Source organism: Corapipo altera, unplaced genomic scaffold, assembly GCF_003945725.1.
Source record: "Corapipo altera isolate COAL_440 unplaced genomic scaffold, ASM394572v1 46, whole genome shotgun sequence".
NCBI lineage: Eukaryota > Metazoa > Chordata > Aves > Passeriformes > Pipridae > Corapipo > Corapipo altera.
This window is the reverse complement of record NW_020884883.1, coordinates 14,574,570-14,589,273: the sequence shown is the minus strand read 5'-3', so window position 1 is coordinate 14,589,273 and position 14,704 is coordinate 14,574,570. Positions and strand designations below refer to the sequence as shown.

The 14,704-nt window shown below is 38.4% G+C and overlaps 1 long non-coding RNA gene across 1 annotated transcript; it reads right to left on the bottom strand.

Annotated features, from left to right (window-relative positions):
• Positions 1–8,455: 8,455 nt before the first annotated feature.
• Positions 8,456–13,072, bottom strand: LOC113946157. The gene is made up of 3 exons (XR_003527322.1): positions 12,257–13,072; positions 11,493–11,576; positions 8,456–8,713 (listed from the first exon to the last, which is right to left on the bottom strand). It is a non-coding gene; the product is annotated as an uncharacterized LOC113946157 (long non-coding RNA).
• Between the last annotated feature and the right edge of the window lie 1,632 nt (positions 13,073–14,704).

Here is a 14,704-nt window from a genome sequence, read left to right as displayed (position 1 = left end):
TAGGATACTAGACAACAAGGAATATCTCCAGCAGTACTGTAGAGAACAGCAATGAATGCAAAGAATAGCAGCTGGATAGAGATGTGTGACGGGGTTATTTAAAACCTTCCTGAATCTCCATCTTCAGTAAAGATTAATTTGATGTGTGACAGGACCAAGGTCTGTTTTTATAGGAAGCCACAGTCAGCACCTGTGCAGTCTAGAACTTGTTGATCTAGCTGTAAAAAAAGAAGTAATTATTCTTGAAATTTACAGGAGCAACATAGGCATCAGGAAAACAAATCTACTAGAAGCTGAAGAAAATGTTGACAGAAGAATAAATGGTTATAAAGTCTCTATAAAAAAAATGCAGCTAGTAAGTTATAAACAAAGAAACTCCTATTAATCTTGGAAGTGGAACACTGTTGAAAGGTGGAGAGTGGAATGCAAATAGTTTCTACCTTCCCTCAACAGTTTATAACTTCATCAGCAGATCTCTTGGATGGGATTGCCTACGGCAGCAGTGGGCTTGGTAGTGTCTCCTTCAGGTCTTTTTTGTACTCCTGAACCCAGATCTACTATTACCGTAGTCATTTTTTTTCATACTGTTCTGCCACCCACTTGTCACACGCCATTACTGAGTACCTCTTCTTATGTGATATCATTTTTGTTTATGTTTTGCAGTAAATCTCTCCACAGAAAGAGAGAGGACTGAGACATGACTGTTTTGTTTAAGAAAAACCGACCCTTTCTCTGCCAATTTCTGTTTCCAGAAAATAGGAAAGCAGAGAACACTTGCAAAAGAACAGAAAAGAGGATTTATTATAGCCTAATTTTCTGTTAGTTAGGTAATTACCTTTCCAAAATATTTCTGAAACCTTTCCATATTTCAGTTCTCAATTATCAAGCCAGAGGACACTGGAAAGTGATGATTAGGTGTGAAACACCACTCATGCCCCTGAAGATAACCCTACTGCCAGCCATTTAACACTTACTCTGGTGCCAAAGCTATGAATTATGTGATTTTCAACAGCATTTAGATGCTAATAAATTATCAAACAGTTTGAAATCAATGACCTGCCTAAATGTGAGAGTTTCACTACTGAGGTCATGGGCAGTGATTCCTCTAACTGCAGCAAACCGAGTCATCCCATTCAGGGAAGGGTGGAACAGGCTGGTTGGGGAAATTACTCTATTTCCGCAGCAGCAGAGATACCCGTGGGCAAGTCAAGGGTGACTGTCCCACACTTGTCTCTTTTTGAAATGGAAATCAAATTTATTTCTGAGATTCAATCTTGACATGCACTTTAAGTGCGTCCAGAGTTTTATACTGCCACATGTGATTACCCTAGGCAGACACAGTTGTCTAGAGGTAAAGTCCACTTGCCCTCTTTCTTCATCATTAAAGGCTCCTTAAGTACAACTTGCTCAAATCCTTTCTGAAGCAATACTAAGCCAAAAATGCTACCCACCAGCCAGTAAAAAGATGTCAAGAGTTATAATTCTCTGTTAATGTATGTTACATTCACCTCTTTAGTTTACAGGAAATAAATTCTGCACTAGAAATAATGTTTACATGGATTTACAGTTCAAATCAAGAGTGCCAAAAGTAGTTCAGCATCTGGACTTCTATCTGATTGCTAGCACACGTTTCAGAGGCACTAACTGAGTCAACAGAAAGATGTCACATCAAAAGTGGCCCTCTGTGCTAAATACACCAAGTCCTGTCCCATGACTGGAAATTACTTACCACTTTATACTTCTTTCCCTGTATGCCTCATTTCTCATTCCTGGAATTTGCTGTGGAAGACACATGGCATCTATAAGTGATCTACAGTATATGATACCAATACCTCTGGCAGGATTAGAAACGGGCTCAACTGGGCTAAAAGATGGTTATCAGTGGCTAGCAAGAGAAAAATCCACATACCTTAATGTACATTTTCTGAACAAGTGCTTGCTATGTTCTGAAGCTGTTTTTTTCACTCAGCTGTGGTATCAATCAGGGATTTCTGCAGTGCAGCAATATGGCATCATGGGAGGTAAAAAAATCTAATAGGAAGGAGATAAAGGCAAGACAAAGTCACACATAACATAGCTACACCTAAAATAGCTATTTACTTTTGCCTTAGGTGTTTCAGGGCATCCTACCTGCTGCCTCAGAAGGTTGTAGGCTTTGGCAGTTCTTACATGCCAAGCTCCTCTGAGTACCTTGGGACTGGCTGGGATGGAGGTAGCTTGCTTTCTTCATAACCACCTGTGTGGTGCTGTGCTTTGAATCGGCAGCTGAAACAGTGCTAATAACACAACGGTGTTTTTTCTGTTCATGAACAGAGCGTGAACAGCAGCAAGTCTTCCATTCATGCTTTGCCCCCAGTGAGGAGGCTGGGGTTACATAAGAGGCTGTGAGGGAACCCATCTGAGATAGCTGAGCCCAGCTGCCCAAAGAGAGATCCCACCATATGACACTGTACTCAGCAATAAAAGCTTGGAGAAAGGAGAAGAAATGGAAGGCAAATTTTCATGGTTATTGTACGCTTATTTCATTTGTCTTCCCTCTGTAATACTTCTTTCATCAAAATGGCTGGACATCTGACAGCCAATGGGAAAAACTGAACAAATTCCTCTTTTTGCTTTGCTTGAGTACACCGTTCGTGCTTTCCCTATTAAACTGACATTATCTTGATCTGGGAGATTTTTGCTCCCCATCCTGCTGAGGGAGAGGGACTAAGTAGGTGGGTGGGCATTTGGCTCTTGGCCTGGGGCAACCCACCATACTTGGACTCCCAAGAGTAGCACTAGATATATATATTTAGATGTACAACTTGGTCTCCTATGACTCACCCTTAAAGAAGTTTTGTGTCAGAGTAACAGGTGCACAAAACCTGAAAGAAGGTAGAAAGAAATGAAAATGAAGCATAGCCACAAAACTTAGCAAATACTCACTGTTCATTTTGTATTGTTACCCTCAATGTGAAGAATATCATGGAATAGAGACTGACACATCTTCCCTTCCTATACTGCTTGAATCCAACCCTGTCTGTGTCTCTTCCGTTCCTGATATTGTGTTTGCTTTAAACTCTTGACCATATAACAGGGCTAAAAAGAGAAGCTGCAACCAGTTCTCTGCATTCACTGCCTTGAGAAGTGCTGGCCTTTTCCACTACTGAGCTTATTTGGAGATTTCATTTTATTGACAGGCCCAAGGAGAATTGCTCATTTATTTCTTTCTTGAAGACACTGAGCCAAATACCATGCAAATGTATATTTGTTCCCTATAGTGGCATTGTCTTTGGTAATCAGGGTTCTCTGTTGGCAACCAAACATCTCACATGCTGTAGGTCTTCTGTGAAGAAATGAAAACAAACTCTTAAGGAAAAATCACTTAAGAAAAAATTTCAACAAAACTGGACCAAATGGTCTAAGGTTCCTCTTTCTCTGTAAATAAAGCGGTGAAGAGAATGAGATGTTTCAGTGAAAGGCTCAACTTCAGCAGAGGTACAGATGAATGAAACCAATGTATGCAGTACTAGAAAATGTTGAGTAGGGAATTTTTTCTACAAATATCTTTCTTCTTTTCCTCTGTTCCCCTTTGTACATATATTCCTCAGGAAAAGTGCTGTGTTGTTGTGGCAAAGGGATTTTGCAAGTATGAATACTGATCTATCCCTTAACAGAAGGAAATTCTTGAGGTACAGTGTAACTTCTACCATTGTATTGGAGTGCTCCAGTAAGTTTTGTGCAAAGGAACTGAATTATTTGGTATTTATGCACTCTGACAAAGAATCTTTGTGCCATCCTCTACAAAGTAAAGGCTTTAGAATCCAGTACATGTATTCTCCTTTGTATTACAGATATTTTATATCTGCTAGGCTAGTGTAAAAAGACCTTGAAATAAGTATAATGGGTGTCTTTAGGCCTCTTTACAATATCTCATTGAGATTTTATAGAATATTTTATGAGACAGAGACTACAACTCTGTCAAGCTTTAAGGCAAACATCTTGCCAAGGATTACACATCTAGAACTGGGTCCAATCTCAAAGGAGAACAGATGAGGTGACATTTTTCAGCTACAGAGTTGGTGACATTTTGCATTTTTCATACAGAGAACATGCAGCACCTGTACTTGGGTTTATTTCTTATACCTCCACACAGCTAAAGTGCTACTTACAGAACAAGTATTTCAAGAACCTAGAAAGTGAAGATGGATGGCATCATCCACACTTTCTGATCTCCATGAAATAGCCATTGCTCTTTCTAATTACCTTGCTCTGAATCAGGTACTGTGGGAGGTATTTGCAGACAATTTCTGAATGACTTTTTATTATCATTTTAAAAGGTGATAAAAGGGTTGGAGTCACTGTAAGTGAAACTGTCAGGAAACGGTTTTTCTGTTTTTTCATAGATGAACAGGATAGTACAGAAGAGGAAGACAATTCAGTAAAAAATGTCAAAGATGAGTAGTAAAGTTGCTGATCTACTAGGTCAAAGGAAAAAATGCTGATTTAACCTGAAGAATGATCTGGAGCTTGGATTTTATACCTTTTCTGCACTTTCTACTATTAAAATAATGCCTAATACACACCCAGGTTGGAATTCTGCTTGTTGATTCAAGTTGTGAAGAAAATTTTAATTGTTTCAATCATTCAGAAAAAAAAAAAATCTTTAAATGAAACCCTGTATCAGATTTGGGGTTGAACTCTGGGTTTCAGTCCAGAGGCTGAAAATAACGATTTTATCTATCAAGGTAGGGTTTTAGAAAGCATAGCCAATTTATGATAACTGTTGATTAGAAACCAACACCATGAAAAAATTTCCATCTGTGGATACACTTATACCCTTCATTGGAAAAAGAACTGCCTGTGGATGCCCCATCCCTGGAATTGTAGTTCACCATCCCTTCCAAACCAAACCATTCTCTGATTCTATGGCAATATGCTCTAGCTTTGGATTCAACCCTGCTTTGGGCAGGTGATGGGACGGAATGACCTCCAATCTAAATTATTCTGTGCATAACTGGTAAAACAAAATGTCTTGATTTATTGTAATTGGGAAAAAATTTATGAACTTTGTTTGCTCTTGGGAAGAAACTAATGATTTTTCCTTGCTCTTTGGCTTGCAAAATCCTAATCAAACTTGCTACTCAGGAGTATTACATTCTCTCGTGATCATTGATATTAGGAATAGGATTTGTGTGAGTGACCTGTGATTTGGAATATCTTCTTTTTTAAAATCTTCTAGGGGATACCTACCTGTGTCTATGGCTAGTGGGGCACTGTGAAGCTGAGAGATGACCAAATCCCTGATGGTGACAGCTAATCAACAAGTTAAAAGGTACCAATGGAGCTGCTGCAATTCCCCATGTGTGCACTATTGTAAATATAATTCAGCTTTAAATGCTCTGTCCCTGACAGCTATGCTGCATTAACTTGCCCTATCCATGTGCTAACAGTATGTTCACAGTCAGTGGGAGCACCTCATGTATTGTAGCTTGTCAAGGAACAGTGACATGATGATTTATCTGAGCCTTCCTGTGCTTCTTCCTGGACTTTGACTACCTTGATTATCGGGCTCCTTTATTATTCATCTAAAGAAAATGAGAAAGAGTGACTGAGTAATCACTGAAAGGTGATAAATTCCCAGAGCAATTCTTCAGAAGGTCTAATGAAGCCCAAGCACCAGTCAGATCAGCAATTTGGCACACGGGTGGCTCCAGGGTGCAGCTCAGCCCCCCTTGAAAACTCTGCAAAGTCTCTGGAAACTAGATGATGCCCTAAATGAACAAAGGCTGTTGTTCAACAGACTGAGTGACATTGAGTATTCCCAAAAGTGGGGTTTTTTTAATATTATTATTAGATTAGAATCAGTTCTTAAATCACTAAATTGTGTGGAAATTTCCCATTCCAGAAGTAAGCAAACATTCAAGAGTATATATATTTTACTTAGCAGCTACCACAGAAAAATATACAAAGCGGGAATCTGTTAAATGCAAAACCTAACTGGATATAAAAATGTATTCCCCTGATGGGTCTGTTTCTCTAATAAAATTTCATTAAAGAGGGCACCATTGTTTTATGGAATATTCTGTGGATTAATATATAAAATTTGCAGCCGTTTAATGTATCTCAAAAAGTTCAGTTTTGCATTCTACTTTAATTTTTTGTCAGCATAAGTTTCTCTTGAATAATCCTCTGTAAAAAGGCTTCATTTTGCTTCAGTTTTTGTAAAATACTTTTTTTGATCAGGTTTATTACCTCTGAGTTCATTTATATTTATCAAATCCAAATAGGTGGCACAAAGTCATAGTTTATTAATTAAGAATTGAACAGATTCTTGGGACTTGATTCTTATAAATCAAAAGTTTAGGACAACACTGGTAGGGTCCAAAGGGGGGTCCAAAAATGCCCAAAAGGGTGAAACCTGAGAGGTATTTGTTGCATTTTCTGAAATATCTTTGTTGTTTCGTTACTTTTGCCTGGTGCACTGGTGATGATGACAGAAAAACTGGAGCAGACCATGACACAATGAAAAGAAAACAAAAAGAATAAGACTCAGAAAAGCCAAGGTGTTTTAACTTCGTGTTTTAACTTCATATTTTCTGCAGTCACACAACCCAAAACCTGAACACAAGGAGGAACCTGGAGCTCTGAACACACATGTTATAATGGTATCTACAGAAAGGCCAAAAAAAGTAGGTGAGTGAGAAATGTTTCCTGGTTTGGTCTGAGAGATGATGCTCCTCTGCCAGACTGGAAGGATCTGAATCAGCCAGGCCCTTTTTATGTTAAATATAGTTTACTATATGTAAGGACTTATATATATATATATTATATGTATATGAAAATTAATGAATGTAGAAATATATGTCTACCATATAGATTTATGTGTGTATTAGGCGCATATGCAAATGCATAGTTGCAGGAATTGGGACTGAGTAGAATAGTTCCAGAAGCCAGGAACTGGTTTCCAGGCTTCATTGTTATCCTGGTTTATTCATCATTTAAAATAAGTTTAAACAGACAACAGAAAATCTAAGTGCTGCAATTGTCTCTATGCACACTGTCAGCTTATAATTTAGCAAAAGAGTGTGCAGGACTGTATACGACTGGCACATCTCAGGGACAATGGAGGGGACACAAAATTATACGTCCACTTTAGAAAAGCTCAATTTCACCTGAGAAATAAAGACTTGTAGTGCAAATGTTATTCCAGCTTGAAAAATCTCTGCCAACATTTAGAATAAAAGTGAGACAAACATTTCACATGGTCAGAACAATTTATGTTTGAAACAACTTTTCTAGGACAGACCCTCCATCCTTTGATTCAAGACTGAAGGTCTTCTCAGATTGTGCCTGAGCTCACATGTGGCCTGACTTCAGTAATTTTTAATAGTGTTCTTTGTAACATACTATACAATGTGGTCACAGTAGTCTCTTCAGGTCTTGAAGGAGCGAACCAGAAGGATATATGCAATATCTTTCAGGATACTTAGACAGAAGGCCTCTGTGGCAGACCTGTTCACTCACAAGGGGAAAGAGTTTAAAACATCAGAAAAAAAAAGGGACTGATTCACCCAATGTAATGTTTCAAAACTCTTATGTTTGCACAGTACTGAGAAAAACTGCCAAATTTAAAATTTAAGTTAGTTTATTAACTAACTTGGCAATATTTCAGACAGTATACCTGTCCTCTTGTTTCTCTTTTTTTGTTCTGGGAGTTTGAGATCACTGTTTGCTTCGTTTGACCTTTAGCCTGTCTAGGTTCCAGTTAACTCTGATGGAGAAATGCTAATGTGCTCTAGCTTAGCCTGACTCACCCAGAGATTTGGGGAATTTTCACAGAAGTGGTTTGTTTCCCATACAAATGGAAAAGGCTGATTGTGGAAGGGGAAAGTGAAACCACCGCACAGCTTCCACACGGTGCTGTCAAATAAATTATCGTTCCTGTCCCAGGAGGGGAATTTGGTGTGCAGATCTGTGGGCATAACTGGTGCCCATCAACGCAAACAGAGGGATGCGGGGGAGCTGTGACTTGCCTGCTGCTGGCCTTAACCAAATATTCTCCTCATTTTCCTACCACTTCTCCACCCGTGCCCTAGTATTCTTAACAGTTGTGATGTTCTCAGCCTCTGCTTGCCTTATAGTGTTAAATGGCTCAATGACATTCTACATTAATAGGTACTTTGTGAAGAATGCAGGGTGTAATTTTTGCTCTGCAAGGAATATTATACGTGTAGGCTGGCATGCACACAGGCATATGAGTGTCTCAAAACACTCTTCCACACTCCCCTTCCTACATGAGAGGGCAATAAGCCAGTATAAGCATATGTCTGCTGTATATATGGCTTTAATGAGAAGAGGAGACAGTGTAGATCAGCCATGTTATAGCTGGTGAGGATGTCAATTCTTCCAGCCGGGGCAGCATTCCAAACCTGAGACTTGTGCGTTGTAGTAGCAAAATGTCAAAACCCCTCTCACATCATGTCACTGAGCACGATGCTACTTTTGCCCTCTACTTGATCATTAAACACACTACAAATGGCACAAATGCTTCCATCAGTCCTATAAATACTCTGCATACCTGTTTTAATCTCACATATCATTGCAGTGGCAGCAATTTGCATGCATTGTAATCTCATGATGATTTAGTTCTAATGTTAGTCACTGATTCACTAATTTATTTAGTAGGAATAGACTTCAGATCCATGACGAGCTCTGCCAAATTTCAGAAGCCCTAAAAATCAAACAATGAAAGAGTGAATTTTATCTTACACACAGAATAGGTTATGAAAATTTTCAGGCCCAAAACCTTAGCAATGCAGTCAGCTCCCTCGTGTGACTCTACTCCCTGATTTCCTCATATCATCTAATCTAAACCTCCTCTCTGTTAGTTTAAAGCCATTCCCCTTTGTCCTATCACTAAGGCCCTTGTCAAAGGTCCCTTTTCAGCTCTCTTGTAGCCCTTTCAGGTACTGGAAGGTGCTGTAAGTTCACCCCTGAGCCTTCTCTTCTCCAGGCTGAACAGCCCCAAATCTCACAACTTATCTTCATAGGAGAGACACTTTGCCTTCACCCCATGCTTGTCATGTCTAGAGGGGATTGCTACCTCCTCTATCTCAGGTTTACACAAAACTTGAAGGACATTCAGTTCATAACTTCCCTTTCACTTAACTGTTGAAATTCAGAATGAGATAATATCAATGACACTTTGGAATGCAAAGTAAGTCCCTAATGTCAAATAAACTGGGCTCCTTGTAGATCAGTGGAGAGAAAGAGACTCTAATACCTAACTGAAAAAAGCCTGAGTAAAGGCATGAATGCTCCTGCAGAACTTCCTAAACATCTATGTAAAATCCAGACCTTATTGTAGAGGCTAAACTTATATTAACTTCAGCAGTGCCAAGACTTACCCCTCAGTTTTAAATTCCAACAGGGTGAAAAGCCAACTTTAGAGAAAGTGATGGGACTAGGAAAAAGGAGAAACTTCAGGGGTGCAATAACAATTAAAATGAATAATAAATTTCAACTGAGGTAGAACTGGGAAAAAATGTCAATGCTGACAGTGCTGATTCAGCTGGGATTAGACTCTACTTATTTTATGAAGAATATTTTAGCAGAAAATAAGCAATTTATTAATGTCTCTTCTGGAACTGTTTCCATGTCTGTTCTTCCTTTTCTTACATGCTTTTTTAAATTGCTTGCCTCTTTTTTGTCTTCTACTCACTAACATTTTTCCAAGTTGCTCAGCTTGGTTCTCCACTCTCTCCATAGTATAAAAGCTCTATTGTTCCCTTAGAATGCTCCATCACTTACCCCTCCTAGCTCCACACTTTGGCACAAATGGCCTCTTTTGAGCTTCTGTGTGAAGACCACCTGCAGCAGACCTTGAAATGACTAACATGGAGGTAGGCTGAGATCAGCTTAAACTCAAGTTTCAAATGTACTCTGCAACTCTTGCTGTTTCCTACTCCCCAAAACTACTTCATTTCCTACACTGACTGCTAAAGCAATAGTCCTTAAAGAGGGAGCGATGATTTACAGTGACTCTTCTTAATACATGAACATTAATTTTATTTATTGTACCAAGTACCAAATTTACTAGAGACCTAGTCCATGATTGGCATTTTGAAGGAAATATGGTATATTACTCAAATCTATGGATATAGCTGTAGAGATTTATAGAACATTGCCTTCAGTAGTTAGAACATAGTATATGACTAGTGCTGAGGTCATGTCCAATGTTCATTTTGCTCATTTACTTTTGAAGGTGGAGTTGAAATAGTTGCCAATTCACAATATGAAAGGGATTTTTTGATAATAATATATTGAAAAGTAGATATGTAAAGGTAGACTAAATGATGAATTTAATTTAATAGCAAACAGAAATTATTTGTGACTTTTAACTCCTTGAAAATTGCATTTTAAAAATACCTACTGATCATCTGATCCTATGAAGACTCAGTATTAGTCAAAGGATACATCACTTGTCTAAGTCCCTTGCCTGGTAGAGAGTGGCAAAAGGGACAACAACTCACAGTAGCTAAGTAGGTGGCTGATGATATTTACAGGGTCAGTAAGGGTAGCTCAGTTCTCCAGCTATTCTCTTAATCAGGTAGGAGATACATTGAAATCAACTAAATTGCTCAGGATTAACAATAAGGTGATTTAGTGCACAATCAGCCCCAATAGAAAAATTCCTTGTAGTTCATTGTGCAGCTAAGTAGATAAGAAAAATCTGCAGTTTCCAAATATCCCAGACTCCTAACAGCCAGACACAGGCACAAAGGCACGTGCTGGGGAAATGAAATTAGCAAGTGGTGTCATTTGTTTTAGCATATGATCACATCTGACATGCATGAGCTTGTGTCTCATGCGTTTTCTTGTTGGTGCTGGAAAAAGAAAAATGTGAAGCCAGTTAGGAATGTCTCTGAATGTGATGCTTTCCTTTTTCCCCATTCTCTCTTTTCCTTTTCTTTCAGTAAAAACACTGGAGATGTTTAAAACCCCTAAATCATACAAGGTATATTTTTAATATCTTGTACGAGGGATAACCTTTTTAATAGTACTGGAAATCCCCATATAGCATATATAGGTGTATCCAGATGGATTGTTTCCATATGAAGGCATTTTCTTTCACCATTTTTCATTCTATTGTATGTAGCTGTAACTTATGCTTTTTATAACGAAGGGCTACTCTTAATAACCTTGTATTTATTTTATTTTATTTTTTTTAGAAAGAGCAGATGTGATGAAGTGAATGAGAGCTATTGGTTTAATAAAGCACAGTCATCTTCTCTCAGATGTTACAATAAACCAGATTAGATAGACTTTTAATGATAAAGCTCCAATGTTACCTCTGCAGTTGATAAATGGTCTGAAATTTCATTTTCTCTGTTCTGTGTACCTTGCATACATGCCTGTGTTTAACTGTTTAGAATCTATCATTGTAACAACATGAAAGCAAAGAAACCCAAGATCTCAAAATAGCTCATTATACAAACGACGATTCCTACCTGATAGGGAGAAGTGAAAGGTGACAAATCCTTCCCTCTCAATTAAATTCCCTTCAGGAGAGCCTTTAGTATGTTTCTGACCATCTTGTCAGTCAAGCAATAGCAGAAAATTCAGTGTCATTATGGAAAAAAAGACATTAAAATATTTTTAGTGGTGGAGAGAGGGGATATGCGGATATACTTCAAAGAAAGGGTCTTGTTTTCCTTTTATTCCCTCAGTATTTCCATGAAACCTAAGGCAATGACATCACAACAAAACAAGGTTGCCAAGATATACTATACAAAAACATGTTTTCACATGGTTACATTTTCTGCAAATTATAGTTCTTGGAATATAAATCAGAATAATTGTTTAAATCAGAGTGACTGTTGAAACAGATTTGCAGAGATCAAATCAAAAATGTAATAATTCTTGTGGTTTCACTAATGCTCACAGCACCAAATACTTCTGAAAATTTTGGTTGTCATTTATATATAGTGTTTACATTAACATGCTGCTTGAACAGAGAAAATATATATTTTAAGATGAAAATGTGAATCCAGGGTTACAAGAATGTTTCTGAAACAGCTAAGTCATCTTGTTTCAAGTAAAACCAGATGTTTGCTTAAAGTGAAAGGCAATCATTTCTTTTAATTATGTTCATTGGTTAGGCCACCAGGAATATCCATATGTGCACACAATGATCCGATTAAAATCAAAGACCTTACAATGGAGAAAGCAATCAACAACTGAAAGACCACCAAATGACATGTGAGGCACTGACCTGGTTTCCACTACCTCTGTTCACTCATTTTCACTCAGCAAGTTGAGCAGGAGAGACTGCTGGGGTCTGCTGAGGGCCCCTGGGAGTGTCAGTCCCTGGGACCTGGAGGTATCTTTGGGAGCAATGGACTCCTAAACGGTTGCTCCAAATTGATGAACCTGGTCTAGACACATTTCTCAACTCAGCACAGGGTCAATACCTGCAAAAACATTCTTTATGCAGTAAGGAAACAGCTGCAATGCTCTTCTTTGGTTGTTTCAGTATGTGTGGCCTTGTGGTGAGTCTAGTGGAAGAGAGAAAAATGTGGAAACTCATAAAGTGTTTTGCATGAATACTTCACCAGAAGAGAAGGGGATGGCCAAATGGACCAAACAAGTAGATTTTCATGTCCTCCTGAAATCCTGTAGATGCCACATGACTGTCCTTGGCAGAGACTGTAAGCCCAAAACATTGCCATGAAGTTTCTAAAACAACCCATAACTGTAACAGCTCTTCATGTCCCAGACATTTCAAATGCACTTATCACCGGAATTTTTATTGGTGACTGATGACTTTGAAACTATACAATATTTTTTTTAGTTTGAAATTTCTATGCAAAACTTTGTTGGTCATGTATATAAGGATCTATTCTTAGGCCTCCTGTGAAGAAATACCGAAAGCTCTGGCCCGTGGCAGGAGATGCACCTTCTAACTATTTACAGAGCAAAAAATGATCTTCTGGAAACTGGCACCTACCCCCAGTAGAGGGTACCTCCTCAGCTCCTCTGTGATCCTATCAGCAGACAAGGACAGCTCTATAACCACCTATTTCAATGACAATTACGTTTATGAAAAAGAAATTAGAAAAAAAAAAAAGAAGGGAATAAAACTGCTCAGTAAAAGATATTCTCAGGCCATGTGCATTTGTCAGAAATTCTGGCATTAATCAGGTGATTAAAAGTATTTACAAAAAAAAAAAAAAGGATAAAAGATATGACTCCAGTGAAGCTACTAGGATTTTTAACACTAATTTCAATGAGCCAAAGAAACATCCTTTTCTATTTTCCCCTGTTACTTCTGTCATGGTGGGGCATTTTATTGTACACATTCAGGTTCTGTGATGAAGGTGTTCTCTTCTGTTTGTGCATGATCTTGGCTCAACTGCTTTATTGTTTTGCTTTTTTTTCTAGTCCATCAATACCTCTCACCAAAGAAGAGATTGTTTTACTTCCATCCTCACTGCTCTGCACAACAACGTTTCTCTCACCCAAGCCTTACACTTAGGTTAAGTTCAGCCTCTACAGTGTTTTTCGATAAAGATGGATATGTATGCATAACAACTGCATCCATGGCAACTTCATTTTGGTGTGTGAGTCCTGTATAGTCTTTTAAATGTAACCCTTTCACATGGCTTCACTTAACTGTGTGCTAACAGAGCCTGTGTGCTAACAGGGCCTTCTGTGTATTGCCTCTAGTTCCTTAAAGCTCCTCTCATTGTTTTGACTAATAAGCAGTTACATTAAAACTTTGGGCCAGGATATTTAGAGGGAAAAAATCCTGCAGACCCTGCAAATTTAGTAGCAGGCACTTGATTTTTGTTGATTAACTTGTAGATAATGTTGCCAGAAATATCTTCTTCAAGGCATACTCCTGTCTTGAAATACAACATCTTCACCAGCTTTCAACACAAGACAGGAACCAAAACGAGGTAGCGTTGGAGCAGATGACCTCCAAGAACTTCTGGCACTGCTCTATGGAAAGTAGATGGCATTAATACTGATATAGAAGAGTAGCAGGCAGGCTAATTTGTAACCCAGCAGGATCCCAAAATATGTCCAAAATATTATTTATTACTAGAAGTTATAAAATAGAGTTAAGGCAGATTTTATTGTTTACTTATCCAAGCCATAAAATATACAAGTACAGGAAATATAAACAACAGCAAAACAATCTGTGCAAAGGCAAGCTTTCAGCTAGCTTAATCATCTCTAAATTCTAATTATTATCTCATGATGAATGGCTGCTGGAGTACACAAAGGATGATACCAAATCCAGTTCCCTGTTCCACACAGACCACCCCTAAGGAGGACACTTCCATCCAACTGTATTATCACATATTCTGCCTTGACAGAAAATTTAATTTTCTCATCACCATTTGGTGAGTCTTCTTCTGGAAAAGGGCATACTGTCTGCCTTTCCCTGGACTCGCTTTTGCAGGTGGATTGTTCTTTTCCACTGTGGATGAAGGAACAGTCAAGAATGTGTCCCTTCCTTATTGTGCTGGCCTGGGTGAGTTTTTCTAGTCTAGTTTTTATAGCCTTTCCATCACTAAATTCTACTCATTTACCAGTGGCATGTTAAGTGATACAAGCAATATCTGTTATATATACTGTGAGTTCCTACTCATTGTCATTTATTACTCTCCTTTTCCACACTGCTTTGGAAGCAGCACGTCCTTCTGTACATACC